The sequence below is a fragment of the Rhinolophus sinicus genome, linkage group LG04, assembly GCF_036562045.2.
Source record: "Rhinolophus sinicus isolate RSC01 linkage group LG04, ASM3656204v1, whole genome shotgun sequence".
NCBI lineage: Eukaryota > Metazoa > Chordata > Mammalia > Chiroptera > Rhinolophidae > Rhinolophus > Rhinolophus sinicus.
The window spans coordinates 166,479,521-166,500,490 of NC_133754.1; the positions used below are offsets into that span (position 1 = coordinate 166,479,521).

A 20,970-nucleotide genomic window follows, 5' to 3' on the forward strand; every position below is an offset into this window, starting at 1 on the left:
AATTAATCAAATTAGTAATCTGTGCTCAGTCTTGAGGAGATTTAGCATCAGGGACTAGATTAAATTTGTTTTAGAATGAATACTGTGGCAGTGTGTGAGTTAGATTTAAAGGGAGGAAGAATGGTGTCAGCAAAATCCATCTGCCCTGTGTGGCTAAGGGAGATGTTTCCTGAAAAGACTGAAGACATTATGATACCTGCTCCCTGCTAATGTACTAATACAAGCATAAGAGTGAAAACTAGCAGCACAAGCAACTTCTCAAGACAGTGTCTAGCTGTTTCAGGATCTGTGTTGCTCAGGGTTGAGCATAAGTCGAACACAATGCTTGCTGGCCGAGGCCCTGTTCTGGAATGAGTGAGCTGTCCAGCATGGCCAGTGTGTAAATGTCAAGTAAACACCAAATTCAAGTGCAATCTAACCATTGTGCTGGGACTGTTTGCTTTAGATATAATAGTCTGCAGGAAGGCAGAAGGAGAGGGAGGGGGAAAAATATATGTCACTTCTTAAGGCACATCGTGAACGTTGTGAGGCCTCCCTGGGCCAGCTGGAATGTTGTAGAGACCAACGTCAAATAAATAAAGAGCCTGCACTCCATGTTGCAAAAATAAGCATGTCCATTTGCTTGAAAAAAAATTTTTCAGATGAGGGAACATTTTCCAGTCAATCACACTGCAGCAAAGTCATCCTGTTGAATTTGTGACTCACAGCCTCTCTGTGTCAATAGACAGAGAGTTAGCCCAGTGTTATGACTTCACTAGAAGATGGAAGCAGAAGCTGGGATGAGGCAGGGCCAGCTTTAAAACAGGGCTCTCAGCTCTGACAATAAATAGCAAAGGAACGTCTGACTGCTCACAGGCTGGGCAACTGCATTTGTTGTGCCCTTTTCTTTATTTCCTGCTTATCTCCGAGAAAAGAACCAATTTAAACTTGGACTTACTTCATCCTTTCCTTGCATCAGCATTGATGGAGGACGTGATCATTGTAAGGGTTCTGACTGATGGCTCATCTCGTGGGTCTGGTGCTCTGTGTGTGTTATTATCCCATCCGGTTCTATGTATAGCGATTCTATAAGGTGGTATTTGTGTTATTTTATAGGTGAGAATCTTGACGCTCGCAGAGGTTAGACACCTTTGTAAGCTCCTGGCTAAGGATTCTAATACAGTTCTTTCTGGCTTTAATTTCAGATTCTGTGTAATTTTCGGACAGCCTCCCATTTGGCTGTCCTACTGTGAGCCAGACATGAGCCTTGGCACTAGGGCCCCACAGATAAACAAAAAGTGGTTCCTGCTTTCGAGAACCCCAGGGACCAGCCAATGACTCTTGTCTGGTATTCAAGATGACAGGGACATGATCAGGTTAGGTGGCCTGAAACCAGAAGATATTTAAGAAAAGATAGTACCCAGAGACTCCCTGCTTGTTTTCCAAGTTGGCACCATGTGTGGATGCCTCAGGAATGCCTGAGGGATAGAAAAACCACCGAGAGAGAATAGAGCATAGATGAGCTAAATGTGGCGCTAACTGGCTCATCTGAAGGCAAAGCTTACTGCCCATTGGCTTTGTTTGGTTGCCAGTTGGGGGGACGTAGAGGCTTCCTGTTTGGTCTTGTGTAGCCACAGAGCAGGATGGCAGGGTCGTGAGCTCTTCCACGCAGCTGGAAGGCCTGGCCTCTAGTCTGGGCCCACCTGAACACACACGTGAGCTTGGGTTAGTCATTTACTCCATCTGTACATTGGGCTCTTCAGCCCTAACGTGAAGGAGGGAGTGGAGCAAGTATCTTGTGGCTCAGAAGTATCAGGATTAATCTGGATGGTTGGATCCATGCTTGACTTTGTGTGCATGGCCTCAGCCTCGATAGTCTCAACCTAAGAAATGAAAAAAGCAATGAACCTGCTAGCTCTCAAGGCTGAGACGTTTCTTTTTCATTCGCCCTGCAACTCTGCTAAAAATTGAGCTCATAAAGTAGGTTTGATCCTTTAAAAAAAGTCTGCTGTCTAGCTAGACAAAAACAGTTCTTAGAATGGCTTTGCTTGCGTTTTAATATAGCACCTATTCTTTCTTCTTTCTTTCTGTGATCTCAGTGTTCTCCCAGTTATGAGAACCTGTCAGCGTATGTAATATATTTCTTGATTGCCTTAGTCCTTTTAAAGTTCTAGTCCTTAACGTTTTTCTTCTTGATGGCTGGGAAAATTCTTGAAAGGACACGGTCAATACTCTTTTGCTGGAGTATACTTTTAAAAAATTTATTTTGGCTCTGTGTTGTTTGTCAAGCCCTCATCGAGTCCTGTTCGTGAGACTGCTCCTTTTACCATTTTGAATTTCTCTCCTTCTGGTTGGCAAGCATCATGTTTCCGCTGTAATCTGCCTGAAAAACAAACAGGAGAGTTTACACTGGTCTCTGTGTCAACCATCTGCCCACTCAATGATCTATATAACAATGTAAGTGCTAGAAGACCGTGTGTGTGTGTGTGTGTGTGTGTGTGTGTGTGTAGGGAGAAAAAGTCGTTCATTCATTCAGACAGCTGATATTTAGGGAGCACCAACTATGTGTCGGGCTCAGTGCTGGGCGTTGGGAACACCTATGGTGAACAAAGCCGGATGCCACCCACAGGGAGCTGACAGTCTGTTGGCATGCAAAAGATGTTAATCAAATAATCACACAAGCAATCACAAACTGCAAAAACTGCTGTGACACAGGATGCCCAGTATAGGAAAGCTTGTACATAACAGGTGAAGCTGGCCTTGTTGGGGTGTGCAAGGGGTGCAGTGGGGAGAAGAAAGTCATGTATTCTCTGTGACCTCTGATCTCCAGTAAATAATTAAGACAAGTATTCATTCCCTTGACTTTCTAAACCTACCACGGCCTCAATGATATTTAAAAATTTTTTTTTAAAGAGAGAATGACCAAATGTAATACATACTTGTGTATGGGAACCCTGTGAGAATGTGAAAAACATCCAGACCTGTAGAAAATTTTTATAAGAGTTCATTTGAGCCCAAACTGATTACAGTTGCCAGGAGACAAGATCTCAAATGCTCCCCTCAACGATATTTTATTTTATTTTTGGGTTATAAACAATGAAAATTTATTTCTCACAGGTCTGGAGGCTGGGAAATCCAAGATCAAAGTGCCTGCAGATTCAGTGTCCGGTGAGGGCCCTCTTCCTGGTTCATAGATGGCCATCTTCTTTCTGTGTCTTCCTAGAGCAAAAGCAAATGACATTTTAGTTATTTAATTTTTTTAAAGTTATTTAATGCCCCATGCAAGGGACTCAGGGCACAGAGACAAACAAGGTATTGCCCAGGAGACATACCCCTAAAAACATTGTCATACAAGGTGCCAAGGGTCATAATAGCAAGTGGGGTGTACAAGGCGTCCAGAAGAGAGAGAGGTTGATTCTGCTTGAGGTGCCCGTGGCAGGGAGGGAAGAGGAAGGCTGTGTAGGCAGAGCGAGTCATGGAGGTGGGTGAGTGCAGGGTTTGCAGGTGGACTGGTATGAAACCCTGTGGGACCAGAGTAGAGTGTATAGGTGGGATTGATGAATCTTTGGAAAAGTCATTTAGGGACCCAAATTAAGGGACCCAATGTCCTGACTCCCCTTAAGACGGAGAGTTGCTCAAGATCCATGTGTTAAAGTTGTATTTTCCACACTTGCAGTGATTCTAGAACTGTGCTTAATTTTTTGAAATCGATGCGTTCTACCAGTCCTAATATGATTGATAATTTTCTTTAAATCCACTCATTTTTAAAACACTTTAAAACACATTGAATAACATGTAATATCACAATTTGGATGTGCTAGCTCAATATTTTATAACACATAACACCATACATGCATCACAACGGAAAGAAGCCTACAGAATCACCTTGAGTCCCGCCACTGGCGCTTGCATTCCATCCTGATCAAAACCATTCTCCGGCAACTGTAGGGCAATGTAGATGTGAAAAACCAAACATTTACTTATTTCTTCCATCATTAGTGTGTTATATTCAGAGATCGAGCAGAATCTCTTCTACCCAAACTGCTGATTTCTATGATAAGCAGGTAAGGTTTACTACATCCTTTGGAAGAAGCATTTGGACTTGGATTCTCTCTTCCTCCCTCCCTCCCTCCCTCCCTCCCTCCCTCCCTCCCTCCCTCCCTCCCTCCCTCCCTCACACACACACACACACACACATCTTATTTTCTCCCATTTCTGTGGTTCTGAAGAGCAAGTACTGTCCATCCAATGACAATCCACTCGCGTGTCTCCTCTTGGGCACCCCAGCAGGGCAGCTTCTCGTGATCAGTTGCCTGTTTAAAATGTACAGTGTATTTTTTTCTGCCCATGAACACTCATAACTAAAAGGAAGGAAATGTCCCATATTAAGCATCTTACCACTGAGTTAATCCTCAAAACAACCCTAAAATAGTAGTGGTTAAAGCACCCTTTACAGGTTAAGAAATGGGGGCTCAAACAGATCTGAGTAACTGCGAGTCTCAGGGCTGTGTGGCGAGCCAGACCTGGGCTTTGAATCCAGGATTGTCTAGAGACCCAAAGCCTGGAACTTTCTCTCTGGCTTCTAAATTCACTTGGGTGAACGCTGTTCCTCATCCATTTAACAGACATTTGCTGAATTCCAGTTATGTACAAAGTGCTCTGCTATATGAAGGGGGATTCAGAAGAATATCTACGATAGAAACTATGTTCCTGGAGTAGTCAGAATTGTAAAGAATTACATTTTTAACAATTGAATTTAATTAACTCATTTTTAAGTTTAAAAAATTGATTTTTGTATTAACTAATACATGCACATAATAAAAGGTTCAATTTATGAAAAATCTAAGATTAAAGGCAAAACTTTTCCCTATTACTCCAAAACAGTAGATCTGTTGTACAGATGAAACTATCATGAATACCCAGCTTCTTATTTTTACTTTTTACTTTACTCTGCCATTCTACAAAGACTTTGCAGTGAGTGACAGTGAAGGCTGGGTTTGCTTTTGTAACGCTAATAATGTAGAAATAGAAAACCAAGTTTCTGGAAAAAAAATTGAAAAGGAAGCTAGCCTGCAATATAGTTGCTATGACTGAACATCAAACTGCTGCTTAGCTTCCCGGCAGCCAAGACAAAGGGGAACACACTGAGTTCCATAGCTCTCATCATAGAGGAAGAAGCCCCATTGTTATTTTGGGTCCTCAAGCCTCAAGTTCACTTCTCACCTGGAAGCCCAACTAGGGACATTGATTGGCACAATAATTAATGTTTTGGGTATCAGTTTTACCACAAATGCCAATTTTTGTCTGTCATTTCTTGTGAAGGCTTTTAATTAAGGCCAAGAGCTTAACACGGAAGCAGATATCAGTGAGGGCTGGGCGAACCTGGCTCAACAACCAACTGGAACACAAAGCAGAATGGAATAAAGATGAATGAGGGCCACAGGTAAAGTATAGCAGGGACTCAGAGGATCCTGGGATTAAGAAGTCCCTCCTTATCTGTAGGGTGAGGGGGGTGAGGGGGGGAGGGGAATGCCTTCCAAGAACCCCAGGAGGTGCCCAAAACCACGGATTAGTACCAAGCCCTAATCAACTTCTTCACCTCTGTCGGAAATGTGGCATCAGCCTCTTCATCGGCCGACACAGCCTCTCCTGTAATTTTTATGTTTTTCAGTCCAAACCTATTGCTCAATCTATGTAACCATCACTTACTTGCAGTACATGGCTTGGTGTCACTTATTTCAGGGGACCCCTTGCTGAAGTCTCCGAATAGGCTCAATAGTTTCTGACGCAACAAGTTTCTGTCAATTGGAAGAAAATTTCTGTTCATGTCCTCCACCCACGAATTTAATGCCTTTTCCATCTTAATTAAGCCCTTATCACGCACTGTGGCTGTAACTTTTGCAGTTTGAGGTGTGACTGCAAAACTAGCATCGCTTTCTTTTTCTTTCTTCACAATTTCACAGGTAAAAGATTTGTTCTTACTGTAGCTCTTAGCAACCTCAGCATATGAATTCTTATTAAGTTGAGAACTGTCACCGTCACACTTGAAGGAAGCATTTTATGACTTCTCTTTGGCGTCTCCGAATTGCCAGCATCACTACTCCTGTACCTTGGGTCATTATTAAATAAAATAAGGGTTGCATGAACATAAGCACTGTGATACCACAACCGTCAGTCTGATAACTCACCTGACAACTGTGATGGCTATTAGCTGCTGACTAATGGGTGGGGAGCACACGCAGTGTGGAGATGCTGGACAAAGGGATGAATTATGTTCCCGGCAGGACAAAGCATGCTTTGCGAGATCTCATCAACCTACTCAGAACGTGCACCATTTAAAACTTACGAATTATTTCTGGAATTTTCTGTTTAATATTTTTGGACAGAGGTTGACCACAGGTAACTGAAACAAACCGTGAATAAAGGGGGATGACTGTATTTGCAAGTTAGGCCATGGAGAAAGCCTTCACAAAGGAGAAAAACTTCAGCCTGAACTTGGAAGAGCAGGAGTCAGTAGGCAGAGAAGAAAGTAAAAGGAAGGGGCACTCCAGGCTTTCTCTCACAAAGAAAATGAAAATGCTTGGCCTGTTTGGAGGTGGTCAAACTGTTGGGGGGTGAGAGAAAGAGATTCTAATAAGGCTTCCATTAAAGAGGCTGGATTTGCTGCTTGGACATTTTCTAGCTCTTCCGAGACAACTTTTTGTTGAGTTAAGCGAAAACGAATGAGAATCAGATGGACCACATTTCTCTTGAATACACATGGGCTTAAAAACGAAGGGGAACAAGAACTTGACAGAATGTGTGTTGGCTTTTGCCAAACCCAAAGTATTTGAAAAATCACACAAGACACATCTCGAACCCAAACACATGCCTGGACTCTCCCACCCCTAATTGCAGCTGCAGCCATTTAATGAAATGAATTGTGTACAAGAAAATGGGGTCTGAATGGAGGGGCCTCATTAAAGAGAATGACTGATGCAGGGCGGTTAGCCAGTGTGCCCCTGAGAATGTACACATCTCATTGCCCTGGTGGAGAAAGACAGAGGGCCCATGTACAGTCGCTAACCAAGCTATTGATCTAGCTCTCTTGCAGAACAATTAAAACCCCCTGTTGCTTAACTTGATTGTATCCCGTGTAGAAAGAATTAGGCATCTCTTATTTGTCTCCTCTGCCTCTCAGTTTTACACTGCAGAGTGTAAAATGGAACGGAAATATGTCTTGCATCAGTCTCTGGTCACGTGAGTGGAGAGCAAATGAGAGATTGTGGAAAGAGAAGAACAAGATCATTAACATACTATTTGTTATGATTCTAAACTTCTGGTTTGAGGATCATGAACCTTTGAAAAGTGTAAGGAATCAGGCCTAGAGAAGTTCACTAACTTGTCCATGGTCCACAGTTGGTTAGTTGTGGAATTCAGACTCAAGCCTGGGCCTCCGATTGTCGTCTTTCATAGCAAAAACAATTTTGCCAGGCTCAGGAACTGAGAATAAAAATTAATTCTCTCATGTATTCCTTCTTTCCTTCCAAACAGATTTTTTTTTTTTCGACTGCTCAGTGATGGCTGTGGGATCCAAAGATAGTTAAAAACTCCAACTCAGTCTGGAGGAACTGCCATGTAACTGCTGTCACAGAGTTCAGAAATCAAAACAGCAGCAGCCACAGAAGTGAGGTGTAGGAGGGGTGGGGGCAGGAGAAGAGAGGAGGAAGGCTGCACGGAGGAGGAAGCATTGGGACGGGCCGTAAAGTCCAATTTTCTGGATGGACCTGTGAGGAAATGGAGGGAGGCATGAGAAGTATGGCAGGCGTGGATAGACAGGTGAGCCGTGGGGATCTGTGACACTGAGGCTCAGTGAGGCCGGGGCTCGATTTGGGAAGGGGGTGGTGGTGGTGTTGGCACTAGGTGAGGGAGAAGTGGGCAGGGGTCAACCTCCAAGTGTCTTGTATGCCATGTAAAGTGGGGTGGTTGGCTTATGGTGTAGCCATACCCAGGACTGCTCAAAGGCCATCCTCTTGAAATGAAAGTTCTTAAAGAGGAGTCTGACTTATATTTTCCTATGTTTTATTGCCATTATTGTTATTATTACATTATTATTTGTGTGTGTGTGTGTGTGTGTGTATTTTTAAGGTCTTTAATACAATCAAAATGGCACGGTTGTTGAACTGTACACTTAGGATTCATGTACTTTTCTGTCTGTAGGCTACACCTCAACAACAAAGGAAATAAGTGAAATGTTGGGCAGGATCCTTACCCACTTTTTAAACTACAAGGTGTTGGCTCATTAAAACAAAGGTCGGGGTAGAGTAATTGGAATCTATAGAATTAGCTTTTTTGTCCTGGGGCGCGGAGAGTGTGACCCAAACAAACCTTGGGTAAGTCAGTGGGACTATGAGAAAAACCTGCCGACTGAAGGTCTCCACTTGTGTGTTCTAGAGATTCTTCTAGCTTAACACATCCCTAAAATCTTCTGCCCAAACCTGCTCTTGTTTCGTGGTTCCTGATTTTGGTAACACTGTCATCTCTGGGTCACTCAACCCAGAAACCTGGGAGTTCCTTGTGACTATCCTTTCTCCCTTATCCCTCTATGTAGGTATTTCCCAGTCCTACTAACCTTACCTTCTAAGTATTTCTTTAGTATGTCACTTTCTCTCCAGCCCTAGGCTCACTGGTCTGGTTTGGGCCCTTTTTGTCTCTCACTCTTCTTCCACTGAAAACAAACAGAAAAAAAACGACAACACCTCATATTTTTAATTTATTCTACCAATTTATATTTTGCCACATTATAGTTACCTGGATTATTGCAGTAGCTGCCTGAAGTGGCCTCCTTGCCTCCAGTCTTTGCCCTGGAAAAGCATTCTCCATGGTGCTGCTGGAGTGATTATTTGTTTGTGAAAATCACTTGTCATTGCCCATCCTTCGCTGTCCTACATAGCAGTGCTCTGCTCGCACAAGACCGGCTGTGGGCTCCCATGAGCCCCATCTCTCGTTGCTTCCAGCCTTAAACTTGCCACTGACCACAACGATAGCTTGCAGCTTCCAGAACAAGGTAAGCTGCTTTTTGTTTGCGTGCTGGCTTGTGTTGTTTTGCTTACAGGCTTTTGCTTTCTTTTGTTTTTGCCTTTGCGCCTTTGCTCATACTGTTCTCTCCCCTGGGGATGGCCTACCTACCCATCCCTTATTACCCCAACGGGGACGCTTCGAAGAAGGGTTCCTTCTGAATCAGCCTTTTATCCTCAGCACCTGACATGAAAATTGGCACACAATCGTTGATGTTCAAGAAATATTTACTTGATGAGAGTTGTTTTTGTTTTGAATTTTTATGAGAGGTTTTTTTTTTTTTAGCCAAACTGACGACATATGCTGGGAGCAAGACCTCACTGTTCTCTGGATGAGAGTATTCTTAACTCATGAGCATAGTCCAAGATGCCCATTCACTCATTCACTTATCTGCATGATCTCGTTTAATCTTCGCAGAAAGCTCATAGGCAGGTGCCATTCATGTGATCTGCACTGGTATGGTCACATTGATTTTCATTGTTCTCACATCCATAGCATGGTATTGTAGCAGTTGGTAAATAAGTGGCAACTGTTCTGAGTGCCCCCCCCCACGCCTCCTGTGGTGTTCCCTATGATCCAGCAACAAATGAGTTAACTCCACGCACTGATGGGGGCCCCAGGAACCCATGTAGTTTCCCTGCCACGTGGGTTGTTAAATTGTGGTGCACTGTAACCCCAGCCCACAGGGGAGGTTTCACAGGCCCCAGGGTCACAGCAGGCAAGTGATGACTCTTCCTCTGAGTCCAGGGCTCTTCCCAGGACCCAGGCAAGCCTCTTGCGCCTGCCTCTTCTCATCTGTGTGTTGTCACGTATCTGGGCTGGCTGAACCCACTTACGTTTTGACAAACTCCTCCATGCACAGAGTGAGGCTCAGGGTAACCTAACGTCAGAGGCTTGAGAATGGCCTTCCAAATTTATCTAAGCTTAAAATATGACACCGAGCAATGGTGGTCTTTCCCCCCACGTAAAGATGGTGTGTCTGTGTGTGTGTGTGTGTGTGTGTGTGTTGTAAATTTAAGATCAGCCAAATTAAAATTAGTTCAACTCATTCAAACAAAATTACATTCACATGGAGACACAGTGGGGAGTCTCTGGCCTGAACGCGTAATTATTTTCCTTGAGTTATAACTGTTTCCCTGTCTCTTGCTATCCAAAAATATAGAGTTCCTTTTTCAGCTCATACCTCCCTGAGGGAGAGTGGGGCAACTGGAGACAGAGCACAGGGCACAAAATTCATTGCTGTTTCTGCACACGGGGCCCAACATTTACACATAAATAAAAACATCCTTCTAAGGGTGAAGGCTTTTTGCTCTGAAGCTCCTAGTCTCAGCCTGATTCTGCTGAACATCCTGGGATTTGAAGGACTTTCACATCGACCTCCCACCTGCCCTGCCACACCCCATCCCTGGTCCTTATGTCCACCCCGAAACCAGGACCAACTCCAAATCCCCTGCCTCCATCTCCTCCCTGAATGAGCTTCTACCGTGTTCCCCCCAAAATAAGAGCTAACTGGAAACTAAGCCCTAGCATGATTTTTCAGGATGACACCCCCTGAACATAAGCCCTAATGAACCTTTTGGAGCAAAACTTAATATAAGACCCGGTCTTATTTTTGGAGAAACATGGTACCACATGGCCTTGGTACCAGCCTGTCCACCTGGAAGCCTTGGACACATATGAGAAGTCAAGGGCAATGTAGAAATAGCTGGGCGCGTGTCACAGACCAATAGCAAGCATCTCCTGTGTGCTAGGTTCTAGTCTAGGAAAAAGGGATACTCTGTGTTTCCTCGAGTTTAGGACACTTTTTTCCCCTCCTATTTTAACATCTTTGAAACTGGGATAGGCGTTACAATCAATGGCTCTCATAACCGCTGTTGGACAGGTGCCAGTCATGACGTGTGAAGGCCGTAATCAGTTGATTCCATATATAAATGTATATAATATGCACAAGAGGGATAAATGTTGTCAAAAGCTGTTTCTAACTAAGTTCAGAAGAGCTCTTTCACTAAGTATAAAGTAGAAATTCCCAGCGATAAGAAGGCATATGTCGCAGTATAATTGGCAGCATTTTTTCTTTCTCAGTGGCTTATAAAATGTTGAAATATGATATTTGGGTAGATGACCCCCTTTGTCCTTGAGGAGCTCGTGTTTTAGTAGGAACCCCCCCCCCCATGTCATTAAAGACAGTGGAGCAATACGTGCTACAACAGAGGAAAGCTGGGGGTGCTGTGGGCAGACAGGAGAGAGAACTGACCAGGCAGAAGGGGCTGGGGGAGGCTTGGAAAGGGAGGTGGAATTGGAGCTAGAACTTGAAGGATGCCTGGCAGTTCATCAGGCAGAGGAGAGGAAGGGCATTCTACCAGCCAGAGGGAGAGATGCAAAGGTGAAGATGAGCATCACTTTGGGGAAAGGATGGATAGTCTGTGTCTGGGTCAGGGCTGGGGAGGGAGGGCTCCTAGACGCATGCGGGAGGAGTGTGGTTTTAATCGGGGAGGGGACACGCTCAGGCCTGTGTTTTAGAACAGTGCCTGCCTGCAGTGTGCCAGTGGCATGAGGATAATTGCTGGGAGGCTGTGGAGGTGCTGCTGGGAGGGTCCAACAAAGGAGGTGTGAGGCTCTGTGTCAGGGAAGGAAGGGCGAAATGGGAAGCCATGCTTGCCGGTTGTCAGACATTTTATCTCAGTTGGTTCCCACAGCCACCCTTGGAGGTGGGAAGTGTCATCCCTATTTTACAGTTGAGTAAACCGAGGCTGGGTGAGGCACAGTGATTTGTATCATAAGTTGAGTAGGGAAAGCAGAACAGTACCAAGGGAAGGTAGCTGACTGGCTGTTGAGCATCCTCACGCAGTGGCACAGCTGTGGAGAGGACACTGTGACCTTGGTGCCTAGTCCAGGGGCCTGGCAGGTTTAGAGACTGGGTTAGCCTGCCCACCCATGGCTGCTTCAGCTCTCGGGGCTGGAGTCACCTACACAAGTTCTGAGACATGGATGTTCATGTTATGTTATACTGGTCCATACCATTCCATGCCATATGATATTATATATTGATTTACAATGAAAAGTAGAAGTTTCACAGTGAGGGCAATACCCCTGTTTTCAGCATTCTCTCCCTCTAGATCTGTCTGTAGGAAGCCAGAATATGACCAGAAGGTTACTTTGTGGGCCTGGAAACTAAGCAAGAGGTCTTTTATGGGCCTTTACTCTTTAAAGGTATCAACTCCTGACAGGCTGGTGCACCCATCCTGCCACTGGGAGGGTACAGGCCCAAAGTCCACTGGTGAGGACCCCTGTCCCCCAATCAGTGCTGGGATCTACTTCTGTGTCTTACCAAGTCTTTGCCGTGATCTACTAGGCCCCAGACAGCCTCGCTCCCTGTTTCCTTCCTGACTCAACTCTGATTCCCCGCTTGCAGACTCCCTTCCAACACCTGACATCCTCCACCTCTGGCCCTTGGCATCTGTAATTTCCTCTTCCTCTTCTCCAGACACTCAGATGGCAGATTCTCACCATTTCAAGTTGTTGCTCAAGTACCAACTTCTCAGCATAACTGACCTTTACAATATTGTAATCCTCCCTTCCTAAACCCGGAAAGCTCCATTCCTTTAGCTGACTTTATTTTCTCTGTATCATGTATTTTTCTTAGTGATCTTTTGTTATCGCCTGACTTCCTTCCTAGAATATAAGCTACACAAGAGTAGTGCTCTGGTGTTTTGTTCATGCTACACCCTCATACCTAGAACAGTGCCTGGCACAGGGTAAAGGTTTAGTAACTATTTCTTGAGTGAATGAATGAATGAATGGATGGATGGATGCTTTTTCTGTACCTCCAGAGACTGACACTCCTTTTCTTCCTGCCTCTGGCCACTTCTGAAGGACACATTCCTTCTTTAGATACCTTGACCCTAAATTAAGTGTAGCTTTTGTTCTGGAAGAGCCATCCTATCTTTTGTCAGATTTGCATATCTTTGCCCTAATGCTTGAGGGCATCTCACTGTCACCTCTAATTCTAGTCCCGTGACTAGCCTGGGTGAGTAGATAGCTGCCGCAGGACACTCAGGCCCTCTGATACCCCAGCAGTCCTCCCCGTCTAGAACCCTAGAAGTAGGTAAAGAAGGTCGAGGTGTCTTTAAGAGTTCTAGAGAGAAGGTAGGAGGAGGTTGGGTGAAAAGAGGAGAGCTGAGTAACAGGGAGCAGGGTCGTCTGAGTTAGAAATTCAGGAGTAGCAGTGGGTCATTTTGGGAGTGCTGCGTCCATGACATTCATTTCTGTTAAGGTCAAAGCTCGCTTACCAGAAGTGAATTCCAATCGAGCAGCTGATAGCGAGCTGTGGTTTGGGAAGGCAAGTATGGTTGGACCCGCAGGCCTATAAGCCTTATTTGAAGGGACTTCAAATACGTGGGTCCCTTATTTTCAGGGTCTCACTGCGATGGCTGTGCTCAAGCTGCAGGCCTCTCCACATGGAAGAGTCTCAGTGTTTCCATAGAACCTTCTGCCCTCTGGGCTGGAGAAAGGCCAGTCTGAGACACCTGCAACTTCCAGTGTAATGAGATCTCTTAACACGTGACGTTTTAACTACTGGTTTATCTATCTGTGTCCTCAACTAGACAGGGAGATCTCTGGGGGCAGGAGAGCTTCTGTTTGCAAAGCTCCCTCCTTTTTTAAAGACTTTTTTTTTAATAGCAGTTTTAGGTTCACAGCAAAATTCAAAGGAAGGTACAGGTGTTTCCCATGTAACTCCTGTCTCTACCCAGGCATGCATCCTGGGGCGGTACTGTTCAACATCCCCCCCAGAGCAGTACCTGTGTTAGCAACTGATGAACCCACATTGACACATCATTATCACCCAAAGTCCATAGTTTACCTTAGAGGTCACTCTTGGTGTTTTATACTATGTGGGTTTGGACAAATGTGTAATGACATGTCTCCATCATTATGGTATCATACAAAGTATTTTAACTGCCCTAAAAATCCTCTTTCCTCTGCCTGTTCATCCCTGTCCCCTGACTTCCAACCCCTGATCCTTTTACTGCCTCCATAGTTTTGCCTGTTCCACAGTGTCATACAGTTGGAATCATACAGTATGTAGCTTTCTCACTTTGGCTTCTTTCACTAGTAATATGCATTTAAGGCTTCCCTATGTCTTTTCATGGCTGGATAGCTTATTTCTTTTTTAGCACTGGATAATATTCTATTGTCTGGATGTATCAAAGTTTATTAATCCATTCACCTACTAAAGGACATAAAAATATTTCAAATTGTGATAAAATATGCATAACGTAAAACATACCATTTTAACCACTTTTAAGTGTACAGTTCAGTGGTATTAAATATACCCACCTTGCTGTGCAACCATCACCACCATCCATCTCCAGAACTTTTTCATCTTCTCAAACTGAAACTCTGTACCCAATAAACCATTCTCCCCTCCCTCCACCCCTGGTAACCTCTATTCCATTTTCTGTCTCTGAGTTGACTACACTAAGTGCCCCATATCAGTGGAATCATATAATATTTGTCCTCTTGTGACAGGATTATTTCTCTTAGCATAATGTCTTTAAGGTTCATCCATGTTGTAGCATGCCAGAATTTTCTTCCTTTTTAAGGCTGAATACTATTCCATTATATCTATATCTGTATCTGTATATCTATATCTATATAGATATATAGATATATAGGTATTATATATATCACATTGTGTTTATCCAGCATCCATCAATAGATACTTGGGTTGCTTTCCTATTTGCTTTTGAGTTATCTCGTGTCCAGAATATTGGGTAGGTGTTATGTGAACGGTTAATGGATGAACGAAGCTTGAATGGCACCTTGAGAAGGTCTGGGGTGGAGGAGAGTTGAAGAAAGATTCCCCCTTGAAGCAGTGGGTTCTGTCTAGGGAAGGAGCAGCAGGATGCTGATGAGTGACGTTTATACAGCGTCTGAGACCTTCATCACTTCCCCTGTTGGTTTCTGTTGTCTCTTGTTTCTAGCAATGATGAGCAGTAACATTGTCCACACTCAAAGGGCCTGTAGATCTGTTTTTAGGGAACACAGGAAGTGAGGACTGGGGTGAGTCCGTCCCATTCTTAGCCTACTCTAACAAGAAGAGGAGCCTCAAGGTCACGTGTAAGAATTTGACATTTAGTCAACACCTGTGGGCACCAGGCACTGTGCTGGTCCTCATCCATCTGGTGTCACAGATGCCCCCTAACAAGCCTGTGAGGTCAGGATTCCCCGTCACCACACACACACACACACACACACACACACACACACACGCGAGGTGCTCCCTGACGTCCAGCGAGGGTCAGAGCTGATTCAAAGTCACACAGTTCTTAGAGCTAGACTTGGGCTGTTGCTGCAGCCTGTGCTCTTACCTCCAAACCTCACTATCCCCAAGTGGGCTAAGCCATAGCTGTGGTTGGCGTCTGGAAAATACTTGCCAGGTTGTAGGACTGAAGTCCAAGGCCTAGCCCCACAGAGCTCCTCGGACTGGTGTAAGATCAGTCAGGATGGGTTTTCCGACATTGTGGCCCCAGAGTTAGCCAGACAGCCTCTGTGGCCCTTTAGCCAGGGCCGCTTAGCTCAGTTCTTACAGTCTCTGGAAGGTCTCATAACTGGTCCAGAGGCCAGTGGGTCTGGGTCCTGACTCTTACTACCTGAGTATTCCTTGCCTACCGAGGAGGCCTCAGATGGCCAGGGAAGGGCCTGGGATCAAATGGAAGTTAACTTATCCTAGAAAAGAGCCCATTTTCTTCTCCTCTATCCTACGTCCTGGGACCCTTTTGGATCCCTGGGTCCTCCCTCCCTCCCTCAGGTGTCAAAAATGCAGGAGTCACTCCAGCTGGCATTCTCATTCTGGAACCTGCCACTTTCCAGCTATATGTCCTTGGGCAACTCATTTATCCATTGTGTGTCTCAGTGTCCCCTTCTCTGAAGTGGGGATAATCATTACACCCACCTTAGAGTGCTGATGTGGGGTTTAAAGGAGTTAATATATATAACGCATTTAGCATAGAATCCGCATGTTTATGGCTCAATAAATGTTAGCTTTCATTATTAGTAATCCCTTCTACATATGCCTTCTCAACCTCGAATGCCCTTCCTGTCATTTCTACTGCAGACCCAGCTCTCCAGCAACCTCCTCCAAGAAGTCTTCCCTGATTCTAGCCAGGATAGAGCCCTCCAGACCCCACAGTACTTTCACCCTCTTACTCGTGGTGTTTGTTATTTATGGGCCTTAATCCTCTCTCTTCCTGATTTGCGAGCACCGTTGGCTGGGAAGATGATTTTTTTCACTGTGCAGGCTGTGAAATCATGCAACACCAAGCATGATTTCCCCTCCATCTCTGGGCCTTAGCTCTTGAGGCCACATGGAGATTATAAGCCCTGAACAGGGGGAGGAGACCCAGGACTCAGTGCTTAGTCAGCTTGGGTCCATCTCGCTGTTCTGGGCTCCGGTTTCTCTCTCTCTACACCGAGGAGGCTGGGTTAGATGACTTCTGAAGTCCTTCCAGTCTTGACCATTTTACAAATAAACAGAAGGCACTAAATCCTTTAGAAAGCAATCTCTCCCATCTGCTAAGTTGGACTTCCCAGCCTCCACAATTCCCACTCAGCATCCATTTGTTCATTGTTGCGTTTAGAGCTTGGATGTCGGAGGCACAGAGACCCAAGGCTGAATCTTGGTCCTTGGTAATGGTGGCTTCATGCAAGTTACTTCCTCATTTCTGAGCGACTCTCTTTCCTCATCAGTACGTTGACGAACATGTTAAGAGTGATTATAAAGGGTGTATTATATGAACTCATTTTTAAAGGGCTTAGCTCTGTGCCTATGATGGAGTCGATCAAGTGTAGCCATTATCTCACTTTCCAAAAAAATAGGAGAAGGAAAGAAAGAAGGACATCTGTGGCTCCACTTTTGACCAAAGCTTTTCATAAACAAACAGTTATGTTTAAAAGCAAGGAATACAGGACATCATTAAGTAAAATGCTAATTTATTTTACTGATGGTAGTCCTTAGTTCTCAGGCTTTATTGCATACGTACACCTTAAAGAACAGAGGCCTCCTACATAAAGCATTTTCTAGACCAGTGCCTTCAACCATTTGACGTGGAATCCTTCCCCATCGCCTTGCCCTTTCCCCCTCCTCCTCTTACTGCTCTGTTTCAGGCTCAGACCTCCTCACCCATCCAAAGGTAGCACTGAAGTTGGTTCCACTGAGAAAAGCGATGGTCCAAACTTTCCTTATAAACCAACTGGTAACAATACTGACTAATTGAAATCAGTCTATGCCAGGTACCAGGATAAAAACCGCGTATGAATCCTTCAATTCTCCTTGCTGTGCTCTGCAATAGATGTTACTATGATTGCCACTTCACAGGTGGGAGAACTGAGGACCAAAAATATCAAGACATTTGCTTGAGATCACAAGGCTGGTGTATGTGGTGAAGTCAGGATTTAAATGCAGTGACCTGATTCCAGATTCTCCAAGATTAACTACTGGGCTTTATTCCCTCCCCTGACAGTATGTGAAGTTCACAGACTGGGGAAAGGCAGCTAGATGAGGTGATTGTAGGGAGCAAAGGGAGCGATGAGGATTGTCACTCCTTTCTCCTCACGTCCCCATGTGCCCGTGTAATTCAGGCATTTACCTTTTCTTCCATACCGTTGCAATAACTGAACCTCCTAGAGGTCCACACCACCACGCTGGCCACTCACGGTTAATCTGCCATCCCAGATGGCTGGGGAGATCTTTCTGATACCAAATCTCACTATTCAACTACATCATCTAAAAACACATAAGTGAGTAGGGGGCATATACACTCTTTAATAAGTGGTTATGGAACAACTGATAACCATTCAGGGAAAAAATTTACACATGTACACACACACACACACACACACACACACACAAAATCGGAGTCCTACCTTACACCTCATGCAAAGTGAACTCCAAGCAATTTAAATATTTAAAGATAACAAATGAAACCACGTTAGAAAAAACATGTATAACCATTTTTATAATTTTGAAATGGAAAGAGATTTCCTAAGTATTTTGCAAAAATACAGAAGTTTTAACAGATGCACAGACTTTACTATATATAAACATTAGAAATTCACATATGTAGGGGAAAAAATCCACAAATTAAAGAGGAAAAACCAAATATTGGAGACGATATTTGCAACATCTTAACAATGAAAAGTTAATATGCTGGCCACATAGAGCCGTCTCTCAAAATTATGAGAAAACTTTAACGGCAACATGGACAAAATATGTGAACTGCCAATTAGGGAAGAAGAAATAGAAATGACCAATAGCACTTTTTAAAAGTTTAGTTTTACTAGTGATCAAAGAGATAAATAAAACAAGATACTATTTTTTTTACCAACCATATTGACGAATGGGGCATGTGTATACCTTTGGTGGAAGTGTAAGTTGATCCAAACTTACAAGGAGAATTTTATAAGTTGAACCTGAATTTTGCAACTTGAAGTCCTAGAAGTCAAGCCTAACCTTGAATTCTAGGAATTCAGTTTGGGGACATATTTAAGAATCGTGAGAAAGCTTTGGGTCTTTGGATAAGATAAGAATTACGTGGTATTTATAGCATGTGCCTGTTTGTTTCTCCGGGAGCTTGTGAGGCCAGCCTGCAGAAATGAGTCTTATTCCCAATGTTGGGCACAGGCTGTAGCAAAGGGACCAAGCAAATATGGCTCGGCGTGTGTTTGCTGCCTGGTGACTGAATAGCAAGAAGGAAAAGCATCAGTGGAGGTATGCGCGTGGCTGCTGTTAACAACCTAAGAACTTCCCAGTCACCGCCCTCCTAGGGCAGTCCATTCCCCTGGGATCTGGGGAGAGAAAAATTGAGGCAGTTCCTGTTTTTAAAAATCCAGTGGATGGACTAATAGTACCCCCAGCAGTGTATGAGAGCTTGGTTACTCTACATTCTTGCCAACACTGGGTATTACCTGACTTTTCCATTTTAGCCATTCTCTCGCGTGTCCAGGGTAGTTTCTAATTTGCATTTCCCTTATGCACCTTTTTATATGTTTATTGGCCATTTGGATATACTGTGTGTGTGGTGTGTGTGTGTGTGTGTGTGTGTGTGTGTGTGTGTGTGTGTGTGAAGTGCCCATTCAAGTTTCTCCTCCTCCGTCTTCTCCTGCTTCTGCACTTTTTTCTATGGGGTTTGTCTATCTGTTTGTAATTGATGTATAGGAGTTCTGTATACGTTCTATTTGTGAGTCCTTTGTTGGATATATTTTTGCAAATATCTTTTCTCAATCTGTGCTTTGTGTTTTCAGTCACTTAATGGTGACTTTTGAGGAGGAGTTCTTATGTTTAAAGTAGTCCAACTTACCAGATTTTTCCTTTATGATTACTGCTTTTTATGCACTTTTTATAAAAAAATTTTGCCTACCCTAAGCCATATATATATGTACATATATATATATATATACATATATATGTACATATATATATGTATTTACAAAGCCATGTTGTTTTACTTTTAACGTTTAGATCTATAATCCATCTGGAATTGATTGTAATGTGTGGTTAAATTTTTTTTTCATGTGTTTATCCAATTGCTCTGGCACTATTTATTGAAAACATCATTCTTCCCTCTCTGCATTGCCATTGTCACCTATATCATAAATCAAGTAACCTATATGAGTGAATCTGTTTCTGAATTCTTTCTTTCAATCTGTTGGTCTGTTTGTGCCCAAACCACATTGTCTTAATTACTATAGCTTTATAATATGTAGTGGTATAAGACCTCCAGCTTTGTTCTTCAAGATTGTCTTGAATATTTTTTTGCATTTTTTATATAAATTTTAGAATCAGCCTGTCAATTTCCACAACTGTTCTGGCAGTATACACTAGAGTGGAACAATTGCACTCCTAGGTAAATACTTAGCAGAAAGAAATATCCAAGAGTGTCCATAGCAACTCTATTTATAAGAGCCCCAAATTAGAAACCACCTAAATGTCCATCAACAGAATGGATAAATAAATAACTGCACAGTCAGAGTGGAATACTTTGCAGCAAATGAGAATAAAGCAACAAAGTGCTACATAAAACACCGTAGTTAAATCTCACAAGCATGATGTTTTATACAATAAACCAAAACCAAGAGGGTTCATACTGGGATTCCATTTATACAAAGCTCAAAAACCAAGTAAAGCTAACGTCTGGTGTCAGAAGTCAGAGAAGTCATGTCATGCGGTTTGGGGAGGAGGGGTCACTGTACAGGCCTCTTGCATTCAGTGAACATTCAAACACTTGTAATTGTGCACCTGTCTGTATGCATATTATAATTCAATTAAAAGCTTAGAATTAATTCAATGCAACAGCATATATCGAAGGCTTACTTGGAGGCAGGTAAGGGATGAAGGAACAAGCCTTTAAAATTTTGCAAAGCATAATGGGACCAAAAAGACCAGTCCGTTTGGCTTGCCTGGGGGTTGGGGAAGTTGTGTCAGTTACTGGGCGCTAAGTAGGATTTCAACTACTACAGTCTAGGAGCTATTAGTGCTTTTAAGGTCAGGAAATAGAAACACATGAATCTAATGCGACAAGTTGTACTTCTAATGTGAAACAAGGTTAAAGTTTAATTTAAGGCCTGACTAATTTCCTTGGAACTCCTGGGTAAATAGGTACGTTGTAATCTGGATGGGGATTATAAAAACTCTAAAATCTCTAATAGGAAGAAAATAGATACATGGATCCCTTTATCCTCTATCCTTGAGTACACTGAACAAGTTACTAACAAAGGTCGTTAGTTAGACGTGGCTTCACCAATGAAGTGAACTGTAGTTGTATTTGTTAAAGAAACAAAAACAAAAACCCCTAAATTTCTCAGGATAGTAAGGAGTTGCCAAAGGAGCCCAAGAAGGAACTATACTCATAGGTAAGGTCCAGGGGAAACCTTGGA

At 43.5% G+C, this 20,970-nt stretch overlaps 1 long non-coding RNA gene across 1 annotated transcript in view; it reads left to right on the plus strand.

The window, feature by feature from the left end:
• Window positions 1-8,910: 8,910 nt before the first annotated feature.
• The window catches only part of LOC141571357 (uncharacterized), a 385,925-nt gene continuing 373,865 nt past the window's right edge, over window positions 8,911-20,970 (plus strand). The window contains exon 1 of the long non-coding RNA XR_012496116.1: window positions 8,911-9,025. This is a non-coding gene — a long non-coding RNA (uncharacterized LOC141571357). The remainder of the gene's footprint in view (window positions 9,026-20,970) is intronic.